General features: G+C 40.9%; 1 long non-coding RNA gene across 1 annotated transcript in view; it reads left to right on the top strand.

The window, feature by feature from the left end:
• Positions 1-23,397, top strand: part of LOC144782690 (uncharacterized) — a 1,081,331-nt gene extending 1,057,934 nt beyond the window's left edge. Inside the window, exon 5 of the long non-coding RNA XR_013601205.1 lies at positions 23,276-23,397. This is a non-coding gene — a long non-coding RNA (uncharacterized LOC144782690). The remainder of the gene's footprint in view (positions 1-23,275) is intronic.
• Positions 23,398-23,818: the final 421 nt, after the last annotated feature.

Below are 23,818 nucleotides of genomic sequence, written 5' to 3'. Positions count from 1 at the left end.
TGACAGGATTGGTCTGAGTAGCCTGGTTTCACAGTCAGACAGGGCCAGGAGAGCTAGTGTCTGTTCTCTACCAAGCTGTGCATTGTAGCTCGGGTTGGAGAAATGATACGTGCACATGTTGTTTTGGTCATCCTATGATGGCTGACTAAACTGACATGCTTACTGATGGCGCCCACCACTCCTCCTTCCTGCTCCATTAGTATATCTTAGCCCAGGCCCATATTGCCCTTTCCTGCCTCAGTGCTGAAAAACAAAATGATAATAACATCATTTTATTTTCATTTTTATTTGTCCTGTTTGTACTGATGAGAGAGCAGTGGGGTGACGCTCCTCTGCCTTAATGGAGGAGCCACCACTAGCAGTTCCTTAGAACAGTCAGTCAAGTAGAGTGGCAATCCTTGTAGAACAGCAATTTGTACTCCTGGCAGAGTTATTCACAAGTGACAGTGGGGTGACTTCCAAGGCACTCCATGAAGTGCACAGGTCCCTTTTTATCCCATCCTTGTCTGACAGGCCATCTGTAGGGGATAATCAGCTCTTTGTGTGGGACTCAGGACACTGCCTATTCAGATGTAAGTGTCATCTCCCTCTCCCCCTTCCTGCCAGGAAGGCTATCAGAATGCAGATAAGTCTTCTGTCACACCCACTCTTCCTGTGTTTGTGGCTGTCTAGAGGGATGCACAAAGTGTATCTGTCACTCATCCCAGATGAGTATTGGCGATGAAACAATGCAAGGCACACAGAGTTGTAGGAGCAGAGAAATTTCCACTTTGTGAAAAGTATATTAAACACAAAAAGGAAACCTAAAATCCCCTTGTGGGCTGAGTTAGGTAGTATATGGTGGCAACAAAGGATTTGTTCAAAGAACAATTTAACATATACCTGTATTCCTTTGGGATACCTAATCATGACATCATAACTTAATTGAAACTTATGGACTCAATTCTTCAAGAGAATACATTTCAGAATGTGGGTGAATGTCTTTATATCAAATTTGTATTGAAATTCAAAATCAGAAATATAGGGGTTCAAAAAGTTGAGAACTGATTCCATGACACCGACTAGATCTTGTAAGGCCCTACCACTAACAACTTCAATAACCAATTTTCTACCAAACTCAATGCATCCAATTAGTTCTGAGATTGTGCGGATGGAACAAAGATTAGGGGTCCCCGAGAAAAATGTATCACGGGTCCTGGCTGTGGGCCCAGACTCTGTACTTGATTGCAAAGCTTATGAAAATATAGACCAAGATCAGGAGGATGAGGCATCTATTCCCAGCATTTTTTGGGATGGTTTTTTAATTGAATCTATTACTAGACATTCGAACAGTAATGAACTTGTGGTGTCTCCACCAGCCAAAAGAACATAATACCTCTTGGCCTCCGAGCATTTGTGCAAGTCTACCTACTTGAATCAAGACAGATTCCCTAGACAGGGTTTCCTGACCAAGGATCGACCTGAGACAAGTATCTAGATCTAAATGGTTAAAAAGCATTGGTTTAGACTATTACATTAATGCCATCGAGGGGTCCTTCAATACATTTAACTATCCCATATTATCAATTATTAGTTCTCAAGGGCATAGAATTAACGCTTAAGGAGCGAGTAAAATAAGGAACCCTTAAGTCATTACCCAAAAGTGTGTGTCAGATGGAATTGCGAAGCAGAGGCAGCAATAGCAGATTAGTAGATGGCCACTGTGAAAAAATAATGATGCACCCTCGATGGTAACCACCAACCAGAGATAACATGTTGCACTATTCAACCCGGTAATTCAACATCTGTATCTAGTTCTGCCCAACAAACTTTACACTCAGGGCTTACAGCCCACAAATCAAGAAATACCTGTGCCCCAAAATGGTGATCCAATGAGAAAGTATCAAAATCGATGACGTAGCCAAATGCAGTTTGATCTATCTTTGGTATCTTGGCAGGTTTTGTAGAACTGGCAGATGACTTGTTTCAAGACATATTCACATAGATGTAGCTCTTAGGCCAAATTGAGATCTGTGTTTCATTTGCATGTTGTTGTTGTTGTTCAATTTCATCAGGCACGAGTTTCCTTTGTTTGTTGGTAACTGCTTCACTTCGTAGAATAGGATCTTCAAAGGTTATTAATTTTTCTGTCTGAACTTCCCTTATTGTAGCTAGAGGAGTTTGGAGGCTACCCAGGAGCCCACGTGACCTTCTATTCAGTATCGGCCACATAGTGCGGCTTGATCAGATCAATGGAGACAAATCTCTTTTCCTTTGTGCCAGTAAGAGGCGGAAGAAATACTGTTCTCATTCCTTCAACAGCCAGGGCAGGTACAGGCCTAGAAGATGGCCCAAATTCTTTTTTGTCCACAATTATTTCTCTGAACAGGCCTCCAATCTTCGGGACCCAGGCAGGTCTTTCCTGAACAGCTTTCACTTCCCCAGGGGCAGTGTGTTTTACTAGGTCTGTTTTACAAGGACGTTGCTTTGTAATGCCCGGAATTCATTGAGTTCCTGTTAAACAGCCAAACGATTATTGATATCAAATGGTATTTCATCCGCCACTGTGCTGCCACACTCGAGGTTGCGTACCCACATTCTAGTCCCAAATAGGACTTCATATGGAGTATGGCCCCCCAGGAAACTACTTGGCATGTTATTAAGTGCCCTCTTGACCGCCTATAGGTGATTGACCGAACTGCCACCCAAGCCTAATACCATTGCTGTTGAGGATTGCTTTAGATCCCGGTTTCTCCTCTCCACAATAGTATGATAAGGAAAGGAGTACCACAAGACCACACCCAAATGTCCCATGGCTTCTTTGGAGCTAAATGCAGGGCCACGGTCAGAATGTTATGTGCCAATTGCATATGTCCCTATAAAGACTCGCAAATCCTTTATAACAGTTCAAGCGTTAGCCGAGCGCTGTGGCCAAACCCACAGGAATCTAGAGCATGAATCCACTGCCACTCAGATATACCTGTAAGCCCCATCAGATTGTAAGGAGTCGCAGTAGTCCAAGTAGGCACATGCGAGAGGTCTGTCTGATATGTGGAGAAGCGTGGCTCAGTGGTTAGAGGCGGCAGACCCGGAAGCTGAGATCAGCCGTGGACCAGGGTTCGATTCCCCGCCTCGGCGGGTCTCGGGCACAAAAATCCCACGGACTCGACAATTCTCGCTCCGGTGCCTACTCGACTCACGGGGTCACACTCTGCGACTCTGGGCAATAGCTTGCTTAATCTCCACTACGGCCCCTCGCGGCGGGATGCCTGGCTTTCACCTTGTGAATACCCTGCCGGGGTATCTCACAGGGGAATACCAGGACGGGTTCCCTAAGCAAGCGCCTTGAGACCCCTGGGTGATTAGTGCGCTATATAAATCGAAACACATTTACATTTACATATCAGTAGTGGTGTTTGCGGTAGACATGTGTCAATGGAACCCTTCATCTGCTGACAGATGTCGCACTTAAGGACAAAACCTTTGGTCTGTTTGGTAAGACCTGTCCACCAATACCATTGTTTTAGTAGTAAAACTGTTACATTAATACCTGCATGTGCTGAACCCAGACCCTTGTGCGCAGCTAGAATTAGAACTAATCTGCGATACATGTTTTGAATTACTCTATCCCCCACTCCTGGAATTTGAGCATTCATAATGTTCTAACTTATAGGAGTACTTGAGTGGAAACCCTCTTGGCAAGGCTCAGCTATTGTTGTGTGTAGCATTCACAGCTTTCACTATCTGTCCTTCTATCCTTGTACTAGAACAAGTGATTGCAACAATGTCAGCAGTTCTGACTGTCGCCTTGGCAGCTTCATCTGCCAATGAATTCCCTTCAACGTGAACGCCAACACGCTGATGACTCAATGTATGAATTACATGAGCCCATGGTAAGCTTTAAAAGTTCTGCCACCTGTTCCCAAAGCAACTTGTGCTTAATTGTGCAACCTTTGGAATCTCTAAACTCATTCAGGCCCCAGTAGTGAAGATATTCATTGCATGGCTGAACACAGTAAAACACATCGCACACAATAAGTGTGGGGAATTCACGATCTGTATTTTTTAGTACCTGTATCAGGGCTTTTAGTTCTACCAGCTGTGCCGTGCAGTCTCTTAGAGACTGCATATTGCCTATTGCTAGGACGGAACTTGCCATCCCACATACATCCCTTTACAATCGCACATGCTGTGCTGTATTGCTGTTTAAATCCTACGGCAGGCTGGGCAGATGCATCAGTGTAAATGATGTATTCATACTGATCTAGAGGCACTATTTCATTCGGGACAGGATATTCTTGTACATACTACACAAATGCTTCTGTTTATGTAGAATCAAACTTGTAGTCTTCATATGTTGTAGTGAGTGAATTTGCCCATTGTATCCATTGCATATGCACTGCAGTGCTTTTGCGTTTGAAACGCATGCTTTTGAAACAGTCTCTAAGGTCGGTATTGGAGTCAAGACAATTATTTTAAATAATTGTCTTGACTCCAGAACCGACCTTAGAGAGAGAGCACTTGCTGAGGAGAAACAAATAATGTATTTGTTTCTCCTCAGCTAGTGCTCTCTCTCTCACTACCGCAGTCTGTACTACAGTGAGGTTTTTTTGTGGATGCAAAATGCATTTCAGCGTTTGTATACAAATGTGGTTTGCTTGCAAAGGGTACCATTTAGCTTTCATTGAAGGCGAGGTAGGTGTAAGCAGATTGACAAATGGCTACACAGATCACCTAATTCGTAGTGTTTACACAGGTGTGTAAGTGCTTGGAATCTATCATGTATAAACGAGAGATTGACTACAAGGGATTTATTTAAGAGACAAATGCAGGAAAGAATCTAAGCATTCGTCTATAGAGTTAGTTGTACACAATCTAGCTCTACTGTATCCACAGGATAACAATGGTTTTATCACAAACAAATTAATGTGAAATAGAGAAAGAAAAAGGCACACAGAAAACCTATTTGTTATAGAAAACTCAATTTTATGAGATTAAATCAGCATGTGGGGATACATTAAGGAATTTATCTCACCATATACAATTATGAACAGATAAAAAAGTCAAATGATACATCAGTTCATAATCAAAACATCAAACTCCTGTTAATCAACCAAGAGTAACTCAAGACAAATATGAGCCAAAGAGACTCTTTGGATCAATACATCGTTTTTGGAGATGATGTGTAGGTCGACGTTTCGGTCTTGATTGCAGATGTCTAAAGACCATCATCAGGACAATTATAATAATGTGGAGAAAACCCCCTGTGTAGATATAACGTAAATAAATTACCACTCTGTACTAATCTACACATTTAAGAGTGAAATATCAATTACAACTAATCCAATAGGATAACCGTGTGCACAGCACCGAAGTGCTACATTTGATAAAAATATTTAGCATATACAGTTAATTAGAAATATTAACACAACCAAATCAGATATGATAAACAAACATTTCTTAAAAGTCAAGGTTCCAATGTTGGGAACACTTGAACTATGCATCTGACCATGAAGGAAATACTAACACCAATGAGCCCATTCTATGCAGCAAGTTAATCACTAACTTACTTCAAGAAATAATGATGCAATGAACAATGGAGTAATCGCTGTCAAAGGCTGAGCAGACCGCAACGTTCCGTCGGGTGACCGATTAGAACAAAACAAAAGGAAAAAAACATAACTAAAATGTCTGAAATACGTGGCGGTTCAAGGTAAAGTAGGGGGATACAATATCATACCTGTTTGTATTTCAAGGGTACAAAAAGTCTATCCCTGTGTAGTAGTCAGACGTCAACTGGTTAATGGCACTTTTGGTTTGGATTGTCGACGTCTCTAAAGGCAACATAAAAGACAGCTATGTCTCACTAGGACTCGCTTAGCCGAGTTAAAACGATAATATCTGAGACTTAAAAGTCAATGCAACAAAGGGCCCGTGGACAAATGCATCTGTGCCCATGTTGGTATATTGCTCATTTAGTTCCTAAGTGTGTCATGAATACGGGAGATACTGAGATAATGAGAAAACTCCCATGTATAACTGTTATATTTACCTCCAAAGGGTAATATCAACTTGGGAAATGCTGACAGATTATTTGTATATGTCAGTATGTTCCAGAACAAAACTGAAGCAACCGGAGCGATTCTCTTTGTTAAATAGTCCAGGGTTGTTCGGCATAATCTATCAATGTACAGAACGAAAAGTGCTGTATCCAACATTATTCTTAATGACTTGAGTATGTGGGCTGGCGGGGTATTATTTCTGGTTAAGATTACTTAGCAAGCGCAAGCTGCACGATATCACATACATAAACTGAGCGTGCATGTCGATTAGAGCTACAGCCGTGCCAGATCAAAGTAAACATTAAATAAACTAAAAAATAATCAAAACGCCACTCTTTGTACTTACAGAGTAATGGTGGTTCAGAAGAAATACACCACATGGATTTCCAGGGGCATTCGCACATGGATGAAATTCGAGCATAAACTATCGGTATATTTAAAGCCCGACACCCGGAAGTGTAAACTACGGGGCGCGCCAATAGTGCGTCATCACTAACCGCCTCAAGAGATCTCGCGGATGCCGCTAGGTAATATGGCGGCCATATTGGAGTGTAACTGCTGCATGTAATGGGCAATAGGTTTGTCGATATTTCTTGGTGCAATTCACACGATATTCAATAATGGAAACATTTTCACATGTCTAATGGACAAGACACAAACAGTATAGATTTATATGATTAAATCCTAGGAGTCCGTAATTCAATGAACACTTGAAAATGTTATTGATAACAGACAAGGACAATGATTGTCAATCAAATGATCTCATGTACATGATGGATGATGTTAGATAGTGGAGAAGTGTGGCTTAATGGTTAGAGCGGCAGACCCTGATGCAGAGGTCTAGCCCGGGACCAGGGTTCAATGGCCCGCCTTGGCGGGTCTTGGGCTCAAAAATTCCACGGACCTGATAATTCTCGCCTCGGGCCTATTCCAATCATGGAGTCCCACTCTGCAACTCTGGGCAATAGCTTGCTTAATCTCCACAACGGCCCCCACAACGCTAAGGATGCCTGGCCTCCACCTTGGGAGTGCCCAGGAGTGGACACCTCACAGGGAAAGCCAGGATGGGTTGCACAGCGGTATTCGTACAAGCGCCTTGAGACCCTTGCGGGTGAGTAGTGCGCTATACAAGTATCAATTTACATTTACATCTATCGTATTCATTTTGATACATAGTTATAATTAAAACCATGAATTATAACAACCAGCTAGTGTAATATTGTTTAACAACGATTATGTATGAATAACATAGAACGTTATTTATTGAGAGCAAAAGTATGCAGTAACAAACCAGTAGATTTTTGTAATACACTCAATATCATCCTACAGGAAGAGATCATCATATCACTAAAGTACATAGCTACCTAAAACTCAGAATGATACGTAGTCAAAGTTATGAAATTTGTATTATACTGTAACTCATGTTATGCATGCCAGGGTAAACCATTCTGTTGACGAAAAGAGACCATTTTTAACAGAATCAGCAAAGCAGATCCAGCGTTGTTCTTTAATCATAAAAATGTGATCAACGTTGGACTGTCTAATCGTGGGTTTAACAGTTTCAACAACCCACCACAACATTTCTTTCTCAATGTGTTTTTTCAGAAGATAATGCTCAACTAAAGGAGCATTCTCTGTTTTGCATCGTATTCTGGATTGGTGTTGCAGTATTCGTCTTTTTACTAACTGGGTTGTTTTACCAAAGTACTTTAATCCACATGGGCACTGGATGCAGTAAACCACATTTGTGGTATTGCAATTAGAGAAGCTCTTTAGTGTACATGTTTTATCCTTAACCTGAAAACTTGGCCCTTTGTTGCATTGACCTTTAAGTCTTAGATATTATCGTTCTAACTCGGCTAAGCGAGTCCTATTGAGACATAGCTGTCTTTTAGTTGCCTTTAGAGACGTCGACAATCCAAACAAAAAGTGCCATTAACAAGTTGACGTCTGACTACTACACCGGGATAGACTTTTTGTACCCTTGAAATACAAACAGGTATGATATTGTATTATATCGGCCGAGTAAGGCCGGCGTCTGGAAAGTAAATAGAGCGGACACCACTCGCTCGGCGTTCCGGTGCTGAGAAGACGCCGAACGAGTATTCTCCACTGGTAAAAGCTGCGAAACGGACAGATTTGATGGGGTTATACAAGACAACTTTGGTGAGACTAGAAATACCATTTTTAACCACCGCCCGTGTGGCGTTCTTTTTCCTAGATAAAAGTATTGAAGGGAGAAAAGACCACACTCACCGCTTGGGAGTTGTGACTTGATTTCAGAAAGTGGTTTCTCTTGAATGGTATGAAAGAAAAACTGGCCAATTAGGTAATTATTATCCACTATGTTGTAATTATTAAAGTTTGTGCTGTGTTGAATACACAGTGGAACTACAGGCAGTCTCTCATACGTACGTTTCTATTTTGATTTACAGCACTTAAAGCACAGTGCCTCTGGCAGTGGCAGCTCAATATTGTTTGCCCTGAAGAAATTGCCTGATAAAGACCAAGGCAATGAAACATGTCGGCTGTAAGCAGAGTGCGAATCGATAGGTAGTATTCGCATCTCTCCTTTTTATGTATATGTGTTTACTGTTTGCAACAAGAGAATGTGAGTAAAAGGTTTCTGTATCTTGTTTGCACAGTAGTTTTTTCGTTATATGTTGAACGTTGTTAGTCCTTGTCACATATAAGTTTTGCGTACACTGCACCATTCACTGTCTCTTTTCCTTTGGGTTTCGGACACGTTTACGTTAAGCTAGGTGGCACCGATGATGAGAACAGGGCCATCCTGGTGAGTACCAACCAGGGGTCCCATTGGTGGTGCGCCCGTGAGGTGCCATCTAGCTATTCACATTTTTTCAAATGTTGTCCTTCTAGTGAATGTATGTCCTGTGCTGTCTTGTTATATGTTGATCAGAGAATGGCTATCTTTTATCTTGGCAATAGACTGGAACATGGTAATAATCTCTAGTATTAGAGGTGTAGCTGGAATGATCTTTTGACAATCCATAGATGTTCACAGGTCTATAAGATAAACTGCCTAAAGGACTAGGTCTTTTTGTGATTGATGATATTGTATCCCCCTACTTTAGCTTGAACCGCCACGTATTTCAGACATTTTAGTTATGTTTTTTTCCTTTTGTTTTGTTCTAATCGGTCACCCGACAGAACATTGCGGTCTGCTCAGCCTTTGACAGCGATTACTCCATTGTTCATTGCATCATTATTTCTTGAAGTAAGTCAGTGATAAACTTGCTGCATAGAATGGTCTCATTGGTGTTAGTATTTCCTTCATGGTCAGATGCATAGTTCAAGTGTTCCCAACAATGGAACCTTGACTTTTAGGAAATGTTTGTTTATCATATATGATTTGGTTGTGTTAATATTTCTAATTAACTGTATATGCTAAATATTTTTATCAAATGTAGCACTTCGGTGCTGTGCACACGGTTATCCTATTGGATTTTTGTAATTGATATTTCACTGTTAAATGTGTAGATTTATACAGAGTGGTAATTTATTTATGTTATATCTACACAGGGTGTTTTCTCCACATTATTATAATTGTCCTGATGATGGTCTTTTGACATCTGCAATCAAGACCGAAACGTCGACCTACACATCATCTCCAAAAACGATTTATTGATCCAAAGAGTCTCTTTGGCTCATGTTTGTCTTGATTTACTCATGGTTGATTAACAGGAGTTTGATGTTTTGATTATGTACTGATGTATCATTTGACTTTGTTATCTGTTCATAATTGTATATGGTGAGATAAATTCCTTAATGTATCCCCACATGCTGATTTAATCTCATAAAATTGAGTTTTCTATAACAAATAGGTTTTCCGTGTGCCTTTTTCTTTCTCTATTTCACATTAATTTGTTTGTGATAAAAGCATTGTTATCCTGTGGATACAGTAGAGCTAGATTGTGTACAACTAACTCTATAGACCAATGCTAAGATACTTTCCTGCATTTGTCTCTTAAATAAATCACTTGTAGACAATCTCTTGTTTATACTACATCTTGCCCAAGCCTACAAATGTTTACTGGGTTACCCAATCTCCACTACACATGGAATCTATCATGTCAGCTTGTATGGAATGGAGAATTTCTGTGTGTTTCTCAGTCCAAAGTCAAATGGAAAACTCAGGTCTAATTTGGTCATAGAAAGGTTTTATTTTTCAACATTATCCAAAATATATGTTCTTCCAAAATGAAGGAATCTTAACATGGATTGTAAGTCTTTGGAGCTTAGGGCAACTCACATTTTTCTAAGAAATTAGCTGCCAGGCTTTTCCATTTACTTGATAAATCATATGCCAATAATAGGACATTGAGGTGGGCAATTTACGATTTTTTAAGTTAAATTTGTAGCCCATTGTGCAAACCCCAAAATGTTGTTGTTCACCCTGTGCAGGTGATCCAATAATTCATTGTCCGTCAGATAAATATCATGTGCATAGGACAATGCTCCTCATCACAATTTTGAAGGAGCTCTGTTACTCTTGCTGAGAACAACCCGGGTCTATTCTTATACCCTTAGGGCAGTGAACAGAATTGGCGCTGAGAGCAGAGCACTGAAAATGCTGTCAAATGTCTGCTTTCAGGTGCTATATTTTTGCAGAAGTATCTATTTGAGATATCTAATTTTTTTTGTGTTTCTTCCGCATAATGTTATTCATTAATGTGACAATGTGTGCATTCTGTACTGCAAATGTTTTTGTGCATGTGTTTAAATGCCTGTAGTCTAAAACTAGACTATTTGAATTGTCAGGTTTCATTCCGGGAAAGAAAGGATTATTCATGGAGGAGGTGCAATACTCGACTACACCTTGGTATTCAAGTTGTTCTAATATCTCCCTGACCTGTTTCTTTGTGTCATTTTTTATTGGGTACTAACTTTGTGGTGTAGGAGTAGTTTGAAGTGGATTTTCATGGTGAGTGACTCAGCATCCCATTTTACATGATTGCTGAATAATGCTGGAGCTACTGCCCACTCCTGTTCGTATGTGTGTTTTAGTGATTCTGGAACGAGGTCGGAGAAAGCCGGTAAAAATACCTCTTCCCCCTTTGGGCAATCCATGACGAACTCAGGTTGCCAAACTCTTTCAGCCAAAAGGATATCGAATCCAAAAGTCAGGTTCTCCCAAAAGAGACCTTTCACTTTTCTGGGTATGTGCCACTCCTTTCGGAGCATTATTTCGTATAACTGATATGGGGCACCTACCCTTGTAACCACTGGTCTGGTTAGGAAAACACCCAACCTGTAGGATGAGCGCACTCTGTCTCAAGGAACGTCACCTGTTCCTAAACTCTAGTTCATAATACATTTCTGTATAGTCTATTTGTTGAAATAATTCAAAAAAATTTAATGTATTCTTCTTCAAGAAATCATATTTTCATTCATCCAATGATCAACTCATGATTATACTTGTACCATCACCCAAAGCATTTCGGGTCGCACTGAGGACCCTTCTTCAGGGGTCTATATGAATCAAAAACAAGAAGCCCATTCATTAACAGCATTAGACTGAAAACAAAACATAATGAATAAGCATAAGCAATGCATATACTAAACATTAATTGACATCAAGTTCATGTGCAGATATTCTGTTATCTAACAAACTTCAAAACGTGGTAAGGCAGATACTCATTTGTATCAAACCTCTGTTTTAAATGGCATGACAAATGGTTAGATGACCTGTTCTCAAAGGAAATTGAAATGACGGAAAAATGAAACATTAAAACTGATTCCCCGATCTTCAAACAACCGTTTTTGTGTGTGAATTAACTACATGACACGCATAATACACACGAGTCCAAACAATGTATACTGAAAAACATTAAACATTAAAAACCTTGTGAGTGTAGGCTCGAGGAGTTAACTATATCCCGCAAGGAGGGTCACTGTGTTGCATGCTCAAAACACGCTATGAAAGCTCGCACCGTTCCAACCTCCTGTAATCGCTGCTCTAAAGAAACGATTACTTCTACGCGGTGCCGTAAAAATGAGTTCGCTCTGTACGAAAATGCTCTTACTTGAAAATCACGAGCAGCTAAGCTCCAATTCTTCTGGCTGTATTTCCTGTAACGCGCCAAACACTCTCACTTCAAAATAAACGCCGTGACGTTGTCACGTGAGATTATGTGGTGAAACCTTAAAGAGACCACGTCTCTGAACTGTGTATTACGGAAAATGTGCACGATTCCTACACCTAGGGTGCACGCTGGCTAATAAATTTGAATGTTTTCAAAACATGGGAAATCATTAAACGTGCATATTCATAAGCATCAATGAGTCAACATCTAAAACCGTCAAAAACACATTTCATTTGGTCAACTTAATATGTATACAAGAAAAATTGTAAAGAAAAGTCTTGTAAATTATCATAATTCAAAGAGTTATAAAAAACATGATAGTTCTATATGGTCATTTAACCCCAGAGGCTGTAAGGTATTCAGTTTTTTTATCCAAAAATATTCGGCTTTCAGAAGTTGTTTATGTGGATCAGTTCCAGTATCAATTCTCACAGCTTCAAGCACAGTAAATCTCAGTTGGGATATGTTATGTCCCGCATTCTTGTATGAGGTGTTTCCACCGTGATATGTTCATTCAATCCTTCTGTCACCAGAAATTCCATCAGGTTCTGGTAAGATATTGTTACTACTGCTGCACTGTCTAGCATCATAAAAGCCCATTCCCTGTACAATAGTCGAGCCCTCAGTCACCTGGGCATTTCTTATTTTAAGGCCAGCTACCTTCTTCTTTTTAAATTAAGGTTTACTTTTGGGTTTATCTTCTTTTTTGATAATGTAGTCTGAAGTGTGAAGTGTGTTTTGACTCGCTCTTTTGATCTGTGTTCTGACCGTCCTTCCCCCTCTGAGTTTTTAGACCAACCCTGGAAGGAATCAGAGGACTTGTATCAGTATCCTGCCACCTGTAAGGTTTCCTAATATTGCCACGGCTTCTTAGGTTATATTTCCTGTCAGACAGCTCTTGTTGAGGTGACCCACTCCGTGATTGTGATGCATTTTGCTTGTGTTTTTATTATCCCATTTCTTTCGGTTCGGCCCGTACTCATTCTGTATTTGTTTCTGTTATAACTGCTATTGAGGTAGTACCATGCAGTCGGGTATACACGGCAGCGAAAACTGTACCCCAAGTGGTACAATCCTCTATTGGGGGGGGGGCTATCCCCATTGGCTATCCCCATTGGCAAGCAAATTGTCAGTATTCTGTGTCTTTCTTGCGGGCCAGTGTGTGGAAAAATTGCCTCAAGCTGTGCTAATTTCTGTGCTATCCAGAATGGCATTTGCTCACATTAAGTGGCCATTCTTCCCATTATCGTGTTCAGCGTTTGAGGAGAGATTTTTGCTGCTGTAGTTGACCAGCTTGAGTGATCCCTTGAAGGTTGACCTGTAAGTGTTCACATTAGGAACTGTGTGAGATTTCTGTAGAGTTTTATTATCTCTTTCTGAATTAGACGTAATTTTACTGCTGGCAATGTATCAATCTCTGGATGAGGTGTATAAGTAGCTAGGACTGGTTAAGTCGCTCCCTCTCGGCTGAGCTATCCATGTCTCACTTTTTCTCTGGTATGGGGAGGGCGCCTCTAAACCAATTTATATGTTCTTGATACCTATTGGGTATATAAGAACCACATCTTCACTGGGCAAAGCAGAGAAGCTTCCATGCTGACACAAGACGCTGGAGTCAATTTACACAGAAACTCCAGCACGCAGTGGTCTGACATACCTTGCGGTGCAACCAACTCAAGACCAAGATGGGGTCCTTTGTTCTTTCCGATCAGGTAATGGGGTTGGCTCTTACGTAGGGAGATTCTTAGCTTAACACCTAAATACATGCTAGGGATACTTAGTTACACTTAGATAGGGTTTGCTTCTTAGGAGTACGCTTGATTATTGCTATATATCTATATGCCAATATATACTCACTGTTTTAGCACCATGGTAGAATTCTGGCTTTTATTTATTCTGTTGGTGCTTGCAATCATATATATATTTACTGAAAAAACCATAGGTTATAGACCATATATAGTTAGGAATTTGCATTTACAAAACCTTGAAAATTCACTGAAAAAACCATAGGTTAGAGACCATATATAGTTAGCTGGACATTTTATTGACATAAAACCAATGAAATTCCATATATAGTTAGTTGCACTAACTATATATCGCGCACCCGCAATCCACTGCTGATGATGTCACATATTACATCATTCATGACATGGTCAGTGACATCACTGATGACATCACTGATGACATCTCAAATGACATCACTGATGACATCACTGATGACATCTCAAATGACATCACTGATGACATCATCTAGTGTCTGTGTGTTTTTGTAAAGTTTAAATATGTTTTACATATTGAAGAATGAGTGGATGTATGGAAGACTGAGTGTGTGTGTGGCTGGCTGGGAGGTGTGTGACTGTGCATATCAATGTGTACTTGTATCAGTGATTGTATAAGAGAGTAAGTATGTGTTAGTATATGTGTGAAAAGTATGGTGTTCTGTGTTTAACTGTATAGATGAGGAAATCGAAGTGTGATTGATTCTTCACAGAACTGACTAGGTGTATGAGTGCATATGATAGTGTTGTAATAATGAGTGACTGTATGTATGAGTGATTGTATGGGTGAATGAGTGAATGTGTGTGTAGACGTAGGAATCAGTGAGTGCGTATGTAGTAACTGGTATTGGTGTGTCATGATGTCATCAGTGATGTCATTTGAGATGTCATCAGTGATGTCATTTGAGATGTCATCAGTGATGTCATCAGTGATGTCACTGAAGTATGGTGTTCTGTGTTTAACTGTATAGATGAGGAAATGGAAGTGTGATTGATTCTTTACAGGACTGACTAGGTGTGTGAGTAACTCCATGGATGAGTGGCAGTGTGTGAGTGTCTGCATAGGTGTATGAGTGCATATGATAGTGTTGTAATAATGAGTGACTGTATGTATGAGTGATTGTATGGGTGAATGAGTGAATGTGTGTGTAGACGTAGGAATCAGTGAGTGCGTATGTAGTAACTGGTATTGGTGAGTCATGATGTCATCAGTGATGTCATTTGAGATGTCATTTGAGATGTCATCAGTGATGTCATCAGTGATGTCACTGACCATGTCATGAATGATGTAATATGTGACATCATCAGCAGTGGATTGCGGGTGCGCGATATATAGTTAGTGCAACTAACTATATATGGAATTTCATTGGTTTTATGTCAATAAAATGTCCAGCTAACTATATATGGTCTCTAACCTATGGTTTTTTCAGTGAATTTTCAAGGTTTTGTAAATGCAAATTCCTAACTATATATGGTCTATAACCTATGGTTTTTTCAGTAAATTTCATTGGTTTTTTAAAAGCTAATATCTATAGCTGTAAAATATATTCTTTATTACGTGACGTATCACGTAGCCACGTGAGACGCCTCATGACGCGTCGCATAACCGTGACGTATCGGCTCTGCAGCGCAAACAAAACCCGTAACGTAAGCGTGCCGGAGCACGCTTACAGATATATATATTTTTTTTAACCTTAATTAGACAAAATCCACACGTGCACATATCTTGAGGCCTTGCAAAGGCACATCAAACAAACAGTCCCTACAATTTTGCCAAGTTTGCTGGAAATCTATTCCCTTAATTTTTTTTTTACTGTTTCTCTTGGTTTTCCCCTTGTTACGCTTACCGGGACGCTACCCGGTACGCGAACCGGACTCTCCAAAAACACAAGATGGCGGACTCCCGTTACGCTGCCGATTAGCTGCCCGGTTCGCGTACCGGGAAGCGCCTCTACCGCGAAAAATCGCGGGGGACTTTAATATCCCCCTCATCAATCCTAGGGGGTCAGGAGGGGTTTACCTTGCCCACTTTCCTTCATTTCCCCTTCTTTTTTCACCACATCTTGTCTCTCGAACCTACGCTGCCGGTTAGCTGCCCGGTTAGCTGCCCGGTGAGATGCCCGGTGAGCTGCCCGGTTCGCGTACCGGGACGCGCCTCTACGGCGTAAAATCGCGGGGCACTTTAATATCCCCCTCATCAATCCTAGGGGGTCAGGAGTGGTCTACCTTGCCCCCTTTCCTTCATTTCCCCCTTCGTTTTTCACCACATCTTGTCTCTCGATCGTACCGAGAGACAAGATGGCGGCCGCTCCGGACTGTTTAGAATGTTGACAGACACCGGAGAGCCAATCAGCTTCGCTTCGCGAAGTTCCGTTACGCGTCAGGTACGCGAACCGGGGCGCTAACCGGAGCGCTGTCACAGATATATATATTTTTTTAAACGTTAATTTCTCAAAATCCACTGGAGCACATATATTGAGACATAGCAAAGGCACGTCGGGCAAACCATATCTACAATTTTGCCAAGTTTCATGTAAATCTATTCAGCCGTTCGAGCTAAAAGTGAGTCCAACCGCCCTATGGAGCCAATTCCGTCCACAAACGCCAAAGTTATTAGACATAGAATTTTCAGAAATCCCATAGAGAAAAAATCCTAACTATATATACCCCCACTGGCTATCGCCAGTAGGTAATATACATATATAAACATATATAATCTGCATATCTATATAAATATAAATGCATGCATACATATACATATATGCATACATATGCATGTTATTTACATGAAAGTTTTAAAAACACTAATAAAAGCAAAGCTAAAAAGCCACCTCATTACAAACAGAATGGCTTTAACTTAAACGAGGGCGAGATCTATTGCATTTTCAATGCTTGTTTACTTTGGTTCTATCAAGAAGGCATTCAATTGTGTCACACATTTGCCATAAATTCTGAATGTTAGCACTCTAGTTGCTCATTAGATCACTGTAGTAAAGCTAGTGCTCACCAGGGAAGTCTGCTGCTAATCATGGTTTGCAGCCATTTTCCCGCATTTTTTATCCCGCAGACTTTCAGTCCGCATACCATTATCCCGCAAGGTCATTGACCTCGCATACCATTATCCCGCATTTTTTCAAAACGCATGTGCATTTATCGCGCATGCCTTTACAAAGAATTACGTTTTAAAGGCATGTATGGTAAATGCATTTGCGTTGTGAAAACCACGATGACGAGAGAGGTAAGTGGGTTTGTGTTAATTTTTTCGTGGGTTAGTGATTGTGTAGTGTAGTGTAGTGTTGTGTAGTGTAGTGTTGTGTTAGTGTAGTGTAGAGTTGTGGTGGTTGTTTAGTGTAGGGTCATGCTGGGGGTAGTGTTTTAGGGTTTAGGGTAGTGTTGTAGTGTTTGCGTAGTGTAGGGTCATGCTGGGGGTAGTGTTTTGGGTTTTGGGTAGTGTTGTAGTGTTTGCGTAGTGTAGGGTCATGCTGGGGGTAGTGTTTTAGGGTTTTGGGTAGTGTTGTAGTGTTTGCGTAGTGTAGGGTCATGCTGGGGGTAGTGTTTTAGGGTTTAGGGTAGTGTTGTAGTGTTTGCGTAGTGTAGGGTCATGCTGGGGGTAGTGTTTTAGGGTTTAGGGTAGTGTTGTAGTGTTTGCGTAGTGTAGGGTCATGCTGGGGTGTAGTGTTTTAGGGTTTTGAGTAGTGTTGTAGTGTTTGCGTAGTGTAGGGTGATGCTGGGGGTAGTGTTTTAGGGTTTAGGGTAGTGTTGTAGTGTTTGCGTAGTGTAGGGTCATGCTGGGGTGTAGTGTTTTAGGGTTTTGGGTAGTGTTGTAGTGTTTGCATAGTGTAGGGTCATGCTGGGGGTAGTGTTTTAGGGTTTAGGGTAGTGTTGTAGTGTTTGCGTATTGTAGGGTCATGCTGGGGGTAGTGTTTTAGGGTTTAGGGTTGTGTTGTAGTGTTTGCGTAGTGTAGGGTCATGCTGGGGGTAGTGTTTTAGGGTTTAGGGTTGTGTTGTAGTGTTTGTGTAGTGTAGGGTCATGCTGGGGGTAGTGTTTTAGGGTTTAGGGTAGTGTTGTAGTGTTTGCGTAGTGTAGGGTCATGCTGGGGTGTAGTGTTTTATGGTTTTGGGTAGTGTTGTAGTGTTTGCGTAGTGTAGGGTCATGCTGGGGGTAGTGTTTTAGGGTTTAGGGTAGTGTTGTAGTGTTTGTGTAGTGTAGGGTCATGCTGGGGGTAGTGATTTAGGGTTTAGGGTAGTGTTGTACTGTTTGTGTAGTGTAGGGTCATGCTTGGGGTAGTGTTTTAGGGTTTAGGGTAGTTTAGTTGTTTAGTGTATGCTAAAGGCATATTCGTTCTAAAAGTTTTCGTTATTTTAATTTGCGGCCTAATAGTACATGCGGGATTTTTTTTGCGGACTGATGGTATGCGGGATTTCGTCATATATTCGCTAATCATACTTTCTATGGCAAAATGAACCCCCTCATTTTGTTCCTTTTTAAATTAAATGTTTTAAGAGTTACCACTTTATTCCAATCAAGATGGCTTCAGGTGTGCCATACCTTTGTAATAAGTAGGACTGTTAGCACTCTAGTTGTTCTTTAGAACACTCTGGGACATTCTGTCATTGGGCTATAGTTGGGCTACATCTGGCTGATATTTGGGCTACATTTGTTTTTTTTGTCTCTGGTGGCCATCTTTGGGCTACATTGGGCTACATTGGGCTACATTGGGCTACATTGGGCTACATTTGGGCTCCAACATATATATAGCCCAATGTAGCCCAATATATATTTTTCAAAGTTAATTTTCGTAAAAACCACTGGAGCCTATATCTTGAGACATAGCAAAGGCACATCGGGCTACCAGTCCCTACAATTTTGCCAAGTTTGGTGTAAATCCATTCAGCCGTTCAGGCTAAAAGTGAGGCCAACCGCCCTATGGAAAATTGCATGGGAAAAACACGTTTTGGGACCCCCCTTTTTTCTCGGCCCCCCCTTGACGAAACCCCCCCAAATTTTCAGGGGCTGCTCAGAAACAAAATGTTCCATTTTCCTGAAAATTTCAGCCTATTCTGTCCTCAAACGCCAAAGTTATTCAACATAGAATTTTCAAAAATCCCATAGGAAAAAAATCCTAACTATATATACCTACTGGCTATCGCCAGTAGGTAATATGTTTCTCTCTAATGGATGTTGCATCGCACGTATTTTATACTAGAATGACGCTGGTTCAATAAATGCTTATTGGAAATGTCCCCATCGTTTATTCTGTATATCTCTCTGAGACGTGAGCACGAGTGACTGAACGGAAGGTACTAAATTGTTTCCATGATTCCTGAAGGATTAAGGGGTGTCATGTTTGATAGTTGCCAGAAACTATTTGCTCCTTGGTAAGGATAGGGGTGTTATAGTGGCACTCTGAGCTACCAGGTCTAAAGGCTAACATATCTTGTGGGGGTGTCTGAAATCAGCCTGGACACCAATCCCTTTGTCTATGTTGTCTAAAAGCACAGATCCTATTTATTATTAGGAACTACACGACACTCCATACTGACATTACATGGTGAGTCGGATATTGGCAAAATGGAGGGTGCCCCTCTTTAATTGAGATCAGGTGAAGGGTTTGACAAGGGTCCCTTTTGGCTCATTTTTTTCAGCCTTTATAATAATGACCTTGCACAATCCCTGAAGCGTGTTGGGGCTGATACTCCCAAAGTGGGGCCAGGCAAGTACCACTACTGTTATATGCAGATGACTGTGTTCTAATGACTTGCAGAGTTAATTGGACAATTTTGCATAGTTCATGAGTCAATTCAATTGGATCTGTCTACTAATATTTCCAAATCATTCCCCATGGTATGCGGTCAGCTGAATAGTTAGGCAAAAGCTTATTATGGGAAAAATGACAAGATTCTAGTGTGTACCGACTTTTACGTTTCTGGGGGTAGAATTTGATAATAAAGTCAGTTGAGCGCACTTAGTGAAAGGGAGAAAGTCTCAGTTACATCATTCTACAGCAGCACTATTCATGTTCTCTGCAAAATTGGGATCTAAGCCCTTGGATGAGATGATAAACATCTATCTGAGGCCACCTATGGCGCTGGTATTTGGGGACCAGGTGATGTAACCTATATCCAGGTTAATGAAAATGATTTCCCGAAAAGTGTATTACCTGTTCCAAATGGCTCTCCAATGTTTTGTTTGCTACTCTGTATTGGGGATATCGCATCTTTAGCTCATGTGAAGCATTCCCTCATAATGCTATTGCTCTCTATGCGGTCTAAGACAGAAGCTAATGTTAATCAACCTGTGATTTTAGACTGTCTGCGGCACGAAAACTTATGGCACATCCCTTGGTTGACATACACAAAGGAGCATTTCACTTCATTGGAGCAGTCTAAACTTTTAAAGAATCCCGAATGTATTAATTCATTTGTTAAAGTGATTGTCACATCTGAATTGTCATCCATGCTAATTCAGAAACAAGAAACATTGGAATGTAGCAAGTGGAGGGTCGCTGCATCTCAAATGTTTGAGGAGAGGATGTGACCTTATGGCTGAAGCATCAACCTTAGAGCTAGGGGACAGGGTTCGAGTCTCGCCACCGACGCTCAACATCCTGTGATTCTGAGCAAATCACTTAGGGGCATATTAACAAGGAGCAGGGGAAATTAACGCTAAGGGCGCTTAGCGTTAATTTTTTTAACGCCCGCCATCGCTGGATAATATCGCCTGGTTATCGCGTTATTAACAACGCTAACCGCCTTGGCGATAAAAAATCCAGCAATAGCAGCATTTTGGGAGGTTATCGCTGGTAATGCAGCGATAAAACTACAAGGATAGGGATATCCTTGTTGATAGCCCATGGTGAACATAGCCATGTAATCCACCACCCATTGGATTACATGGCTAAGTCTGAAAATTAGCAGACGTAAAAAAGCAGCGTTAACCGAGGTGAGTGCTGCTTTTTTTGTCTCTAACAGTGTTAGCGTGAAGCATGATAATAGGAAAAATGTGGCTTAGCGACATTTCTCCTATTATTTTGCTCTGGAACGCCCACTTTGCGTCTCATTAGAGATGCAAAGGGAAGCATAGTGAAAAAGGGTGCTAACATGCGAATTTGCACGTTAGAGCCATGTTGTTGATAGGGCGGTATTTTTATCCCTGCTTCTTTGGCTTTTAAAGCCAAAAAAGCGGAGATAAAGCCCTTGTTAATATGCCCCTAAATCTTCCTGTACCCTACAAAACTGAATGTGTCCGTCTGTAATGCAACTGGTGCTCATGTAAAACGCTCTGATACCTTCAGGTCAAGTTTGCGCTATATAAAACTCTGGAGAAAAATAAAACTCCTATCGACTACAAATCTTGTGGAGCACGGTTTGTATTTTATAATTAATCACCACCATAGGTAATATCTGGATAGGATGTGTCGTAATACAGTCCACCTTTTGATTCCTTGCCCGAACATTGTGTATTGAGATTCGATCTAGCCCCAGGTCCTTGAGTCTCAGCATCAATGCAAACAATGCTTCATTTTTTCTTTTGCAAGCTTTAGATTGTGCCAAGGAAATGGATTTTAACCTCCTTTATTGAAGTACCTTAATATTAAAAAATGTAGGCTGGTGCTAATACATCTACAGCTGCTCAACGCAGAGTTTGTGTGCATAATGGTTTATACATTTATTTTGGCTGCCGTGAAACTGAGAAATATGGAGGGCAAATGACATAATGAAATGATTTTTTTAAATATGATTTGATTTGGTTCATCTGTTTTGTATTTTACCAAACAATTTTTGGTAATTATAGTGATTAATGTAACTGGGATTAATCGTGCTTGACTTTTTATTGTGCCTGTTTATAAAGCCTTGTTAGACTTCCCATTATTGGTGTGACTTCCCCCTGACTTTTTGCATTCAAACCTTCTCCTTTTTGTCGACTTCGTTTTTGTTGCCCTTAGGGCTCTGCATGCTTTACCACTGCTAACCAGTGCTAAATATCTTGTGCTCTTTCCTTAACACATTGTAAGATGGGCTTACCACCAAATGGCATATTTAATTTACTTAAAAGACCCTAGTAAAGTGCACTACAAATGACCAGGGCCTTATACAGGTTCCAGGCATTCCATTGCAGTGCCTGTTTATGCAGTTTTAAACTGGCAAAATAAACCTTTTTCCAGACCAAACCTTCCTTTTTAATACATATAAGACACCTCTAAGGTAGGCCCTAGACCGCCACAACGGCAGGGTGCAGTGTATTTAAAAAGTTGGACGTGTGTTTTTAAGTTTTACATGTCCTGGCAGTGAAACATTTGCTATGTACTACTGCAAGGGCTTATCTCCCAAATATGATAACATTGGATTTGCCTTACCATATTTTTAAAAGTGTAATTTCCAGATGGTAAGAGTTTACTGATTCATTTTGATGTCCCCAGAACCCTAATTCAAAATACTAACTAATGGTGAAGTCTGGTTTAAAATTATGTTGAGATTGATGAATACAATGGCAATGTACACCTTGATCTATGCATGCTCGGTGATCTCAATACTAGTAAATGCAATTCCAATTTGCGCTGTAACCTCTACACACACAGTGGTGTTAACATCAGTGAGTCTAATGTCATTGTTATATGATGTAACAACTGTACGTGTAATAATGATAATATCAGTAAATATGATATCAATGACTAATAATATTACACATGCTCACACTCATAAAATCACATGATTGCCGTCGGATTTATTCTAGATGACCTCTACATCTACCCCAAGTCAGAGATACGTTGTCAGACGGCACTGTGACCAAACCCATGTCTACTGATTGACAGGTCACAAGTGGGGTTACACTTACTCCAAAGACAAACATGCACCCAATGAAAGTCCTGATTGTTACCACTAATAGGTAGTCACACCACAAACAGGACCGAGGAGATTAGTCTCAATAGAATGTGTTTGGTCAAAAGCAAGCCATACCAAAATACCACAAATGTTAAATGCCACATGTAGTTAGGAATACTCAGCTAATCAGGACATGACATGTAAACCGCACGAAGTGATCACACACTCACCAGACCGGTCATTTGAACATGCACACACTGGCCCACTCCAGCTCTCCCTGAGGTTGAGAGCAATCTGTGTCCTGCTTATCTGATCTTCTTTCGTGTTATATATGACTATTATGCTTTTCAAAGAATGTCAAAGTGATTTATAGTACCCACAGTATGTGTATATGTGGGGCCAAAACTTCTGTACTTTGAGACTGTCTTCAGGCGTGCCTCTGTCGACACTCTCCAGGCCACTCCGTTTAAATAAACCAACTTGTTCATGTTTTACCAAATGGCTCTTGTCTTTTCATTTATTGAAGGTAAAATCATATTCGAGCAACATTATGGTGCATCAGATAGGAGAGACTGGTTTATCGAGCCAGACTGCTGCCGAAGGAAGGACCCCTGCCTTGATTATTTCACAACTGTACAGCAAGATCGGTGAGCAGATGCCACAATGGATTCTGTGCATCCATGGGGCCGAGGTCCATCCATAGACAGCTGTCACAAGATAAGTTACTAAGTCTGATTCTTAGTCCCAATATGTAGCATTTGGCAAACAAGGACATGTCCGTAGATCACTTTTGCTTTTCCCTTACTGAACACGCTAGAGAAGGCGAGGGTGGCTACAGTTTTGTCACTGGGACCACTGTGCGATATACAGGGTACGCTTGTCCCTGGGTGTCAGATGAAGACCGCCTGGACCACTCGGCATGATACAGAGGTACGCTTGTGCCTGGGTGTCAGATACGGCCTGCCTGAACCATTGGGTGTGATACAGAGGTACGCATAGGCTCTGGATGTCAGATAAAGCCACCATCTCAATATTATTTTTTAGTCTCAAAGATTTTTTTTTTTAGTGC

Source organism: Lissotriton helveticus, chromosome 9 (genome assembly GCF_964261635.1).
Source record: "Lissotriton helveticus chromosome 9, aLisHel1.1, whole genome shotgun sequence".
NCBI classification, from domain to species: domain Eukaryota; kingdom Metazoa; phylum Chordata; class Amphibia; order Caudata; family Salamandridae; genus Lissotriton; species Lissotriton helveticus.
The sequence above is the reverse complement of the archived record's forward strand: the minus strand, read 5'-3'. Positions and strand labels throughout refer to the sequence as shown.